The sequence below is a fragment of the Arachis hypogaea genome, chromosome 6 (genome assembly GCF_003086295.3).
Source record: "Arachis hypogaea cultivar Tifrunner chromosome 6, arahy.Tifrunner.gnm2.J5K5, whole genome shotgun sequence".
Lineage (NCBI taxonomy): Eukaryota > Viridiplantae > Streptophyta > Magnoliopsida > Fabales > Fabaceae > Arachis > Arachis hypogaea.
In genome coordinates this window covers 35,676,450-35,680,904 of record NC_092041.1, presented here as the reverse complement: position 1 = coordinate 35,680,904, position 4,455 = coordinate 35,676,450, and the positions used below count along the sequence as shown (strand labels likewise).

At 35.6% G+C, this 4,455-nt stretch overlaps 1 non-coding gene across 1 annotated transcript; it reads left to right on the top strand.

Moving 5' to 3' along the window:
• Positions 1-2,103: 2,103 nt before the first annotated feature.
• Positions 2,104-2,207, top strand: LOC112699935 (small nucleolar RNA R71). Its single transcript, XR_003152866.1, has one exon. It is a non-coding gene; the product is annotated as a small nucleolar RNA R71 (small nucleolar RNA).
• Positions 2,208-4,455: the final 2,248 nt, after the last annotated feature.

The following is a 4,455-nucleotide window of genomic DNA, read 5'->3' as shown; positions in this document are numbered from 1 at the left end:
CGCCCATGTGTAGCATGTTTCTGGCGTTGAACGCCAGTTCCATGCTTGTTACTGGCGTTCAGTGCCAGCTTTCCTCAAGGCACATTCCTGGCGTTCAAACGCCAGAATGTTGCTTGTTTCCGGCGTTCAGCGCCAGATTCATGCTCTGTTCTGGCGTTGAACGCCAGCCAGATGCTCCTTACTGGCGTTGAACGCCAGTATGTCCTCCCTCCAGGTGTGATTTTTCTTCTGCTATTTTTTTGATTATGTTTTTAATTTTTATATTTTTTCGTGACTCCACATGATCATGTACCTAATAAAACACAAAATAACAATAAAATAAAATAAAAATTAGATAAATAAAAATTGAGTTGCCTCCCAACAAGCGCTCTTTTAATGTCATTAGCTTGACAGTGGGCTCTCATGGAGCCTCACAGGTGATCAGGTCAATGTTGTATAGTCCCAACACCAAACTTAGAGTTTGGATATGGGGTCTTAACACCAAACTTAGAGTTTGGTTGTGGCCTCCCAACACCAAACTTAGAGTTTGATTGTGGGGGCTCTTCTTGACTCTGAACTGAGAGAAGCTCTTCATGCTTACTCTCTTGTGTCACAGGGGGATGGCCATGTGCCTTACACATAAGGTAGTCCCCATTCAATTGAAGGACTAATTCACCTCTGTTGACATCTATCACAGCTCCTGCTGTGGCTAGGAAAGGTCTTCCAAGGATAATGCACTCATCCTCTTCCTTCCTAGTGTCTAAGATTATGAAATCAGCAGGGATGTAAAGGCCTTCAACCTTTACTAACACATCCTCTACTACTCCATAAGCTTGTCTTAATGACTTGTCTACCAATTATAATAAGAACAAGGCAGGTTGTACCTCAATGATCCCCAACTTCTCCATTACAGAGAGTGGCATAAGATTTATCCCTGACCCCAGATCACATAGAGCTTTTTCAAAGGTCATGGTACCGATGGTACAAGGTATTAAGAACTTGCTAGGATCTTGTCTCTTTTGAGGTAAAATTTGCTGAATCCAGGTATCTAGTTCACTAATGAGCAAGGGAGGTTCACTTTCCCAAGTCTCATTACCAAACAACTTGGCATTCATCTTCATGATAGCTCCTAAATTTTGAGCAACTTGCTCTCCAGTCACATCTTCATTCTCTTCAGAGGAGGAATAGTCTTCAGAGCTCATGAATGGCAGAAGGAGATTTAATGGAATCTCTATGCTCTCTATATGAGCCTCAGATTCCTTTGGATCCTTAATAGGAAACTCCCTCTTGCTTGAGAGACGTCCCAGGAGGTCTTCCTCACTAGGATTTTCATCCTTCTCCTCCCTTGTGCATTCGGCCATATTGATCACATCAATGGCCTTGCACTCTCCTTTTGGATTCTCTTCTGTATTGCTTGGGAGAATACTGGGAGGAGTTTCAATGACTTTCTTACTCAGCTGGCCCACTTGTGCCTCCAGATTTCTAATGGAGGATCTTATTTCACTCATGAAACTGAAAGTGGCTTTTGACAGATCAGAAACTAGATTGGCTAAATTAGAAGTGTTTTGTTCAGAATTCTCTGTCTGTTGCTGAGAAGATGATAGAAAAGACTTGCTATTGCTCAGCCTATTGCATCCACCATTGTTAAAGCCTTGTTGAGGCTTTTGTTGATCCTTCCATGAGAAATTTGGATGATTTCTCCATGATGAATTATAGGTGTTTCCATAAGGTTCACCCATGTAATTAACCTTTGCCATTGCAGGGTTCTCAGGATCATAAGCTTCTTCAGAAGCTTCCTCTTTAGTACTGTTGGATGCATTTTGCCATCCATTCAGACTTTGAGAGATCATGTTGACTTGCTGAGTCAACACTTTGTTCTGAGCCAATATGGTATTCAGAGCATCAATTTCAAGAACTCCCTTCCTCTGAGGTGTCCCATTATTCACGGAATTCCTCTCAGAACTGTACATGAATTGGTTATTTACAACCATGTCAATGAGTTCTTGAGCTTCTGCAGGTGTTTTCTTTAGGTGGATGGATCCACCTGCAGAATGGTCCAGTGATATTTTCAAAAATTCAGATAGACCATAATAGAATATATCTAATATGGTCCATTCTGAAAACATGTCAGATGGACACCTTTTGGTCAACTGCTTGTATCTTTCCCAAGCTTCATAGAGGGATTCACCATCTTTTTGTTTGAAGGTTTGAACATCCACTCTAAGCTTGCTCAGCTTTTGAGGAGGAAAGAATTTATCCAAGAAGGCCGTGACCAGCTTCTCCCAGGAGTCCAGGCTGTCTTTAGGTTGTGAATCCAACCATATTCTAGCTCTGTCTCTTACAGCAAAAGGGAAAAGAATGAGTCTGTAGACTTCAGGATCAACTCCATTCGTCTTAACAGTCTCACAAATCTACAAGAACTCAATTAAAAACTGGTAAGGATCTTCAGATGGAAGTCCGTAAAACTTGCAGTTCTGTTGCATTAAAGCAACTAGTTGAGGGTTAAGCTCAAAATTATTGGCTCCAATGGAAGGAATGGAGATGCTTCTTCCATCAAATTTGGACGTTGGCTTTGTGAAGTCACCAAGCATTCTCCTTGCATTATTGTTGTTGGGTTCGACTGCCATCTCCTTCTCTTGTTCTAATGTTTCTGAAAGGTTACCTTTAGATTGTTGTAATTTAGCTTCTCTTAGTTTCCTCTTCAGAGTCCTTTCAGGTTCAGGATCAATTTCAACAAGAGTGCCTTTTTCCTTGTTCCTGCTCATATGAAAGAGAAGAAAACAAGAAAAGAAAAGGAATTCTCTATGTCACAGTATAGAGATTCCTTTATGTTAGTAGAAGAAGAAAGGGGGAAGAGTGAAGAAGAATGGGTTCGGATTTTTAGATGAAGAGAGGTGAAGAGAGGTGAAGAGAAGTGTTAGTAATTAAATAATTAAATAGAAGAAGAAAAGAGAGGGAGAATTTCAAAAATAATTTTGAAAAAGGGGTTAGTAATTTCGAAAATTAAAGATAAGATATGATTAAAATTAAAATTTAAAACAATTAAAGAGAATTTTTGAAAAAGAGAGAGGTGTTTTTGAAAATTAGAGAGGGAAAAGTAGTTAGGTGGTTTTGAAAAAGATAAGAAACAAACACAAAGTCAAAGAGTTAGTTGAAAAAGATATTAAAATCAAATTTGAAAAGATAAGAAGATAAGTTAGATAAGATATTTTGAAATCAAATTTTGAAAAAGATAAGATAAAAAGATAAGATTTTTAAGAAAAAGATATTTTGAAAAAGATTTAATTTTTAAAATTAAAATTAATTACTTAACTAACAAGAAACTAAAAGATAAGATTCTAGAATTTAAAGATTGAACCTTTCTTAATAAGAAAGTAACAAACTTCAAATTTTTGAATCAATCACATTAATTGTTAGCGAGTTTTCGAAAATTTGATATAAAGATAAGAAAAAGATTTTGAAAACAAATTGAAAAAGAATTTTTTGAATTTTTCGAAAAAGAGGAAAAATTGGAAAAGATATGATTTTTGAAAAAGATTTTGAAAAGATAAGATTTTTAAATTTTTGAAAATTTGACTTGACTTGTAAGAAACAACTAATTTTGAAAATTTTTGACTAAGTCAACTCAAATTTTCGAAAATTATGAGAAAAACAAGGAAAAGATATTTTTTTGATTTTTGAAATTTTAATTAAGAGAGAGAAAAATAATTAAAATTAAAACGTCATAATTGTGTTTTCCTCTTTTCTTTTTGGATCAAAACAAGGAATGCATGCAAGAACACTAGGAATTTCAAGATGAACACCAAGAACACTTTGAAGATCATGATGAACATCACGAACATATTTTTGAAAAATTTTTTATGCAAAGAAGACATGCAAGACACCAAACTTAGAAATCTTTAATGCATGGACTCTAACAAACGAAAAATGCATATGAAAAACAACAAACAACACAAAACAAGAAAACATCAAGATCAAATAAGAAGACTTGTCAAGAACAACTTGAAGATCATGAAGAACACTATGAATGCATGAAATTTTCGAAAATAATGCATAAATTTTAAAAACATGCAATTGACACCAAACTTAAAAATTGACTCAAGACCCAAACAAGAAACACAAAATATTTTTTATTTTTATGATTTTATGATTTTTTGTATTTTTATTATATTTTTCGAAAATAAAGTTTGGAAAAACGAAAAAGAAAAGAAAAATTTTGAAAAAGATTTTTGAAAAATTTTTGAAAAGAAAATTACCTAATCTGAGCAACAAGATGAACCGTCAGTTGTCCATACTCGAACAATCCCCGGCAACGGCGCCAAAAACTTGGTGGACGAAATTGTGATTCATATGTTATTGCATTTTGTAAAATTCGTTACTTTTTCTTTCCCTGGCAATGGCGCCAAAAACATGATGCCAATACCATGGTTTACAACTATGTGTGGTCACAACTCCGTTCAACTTAACCAGCAAGTG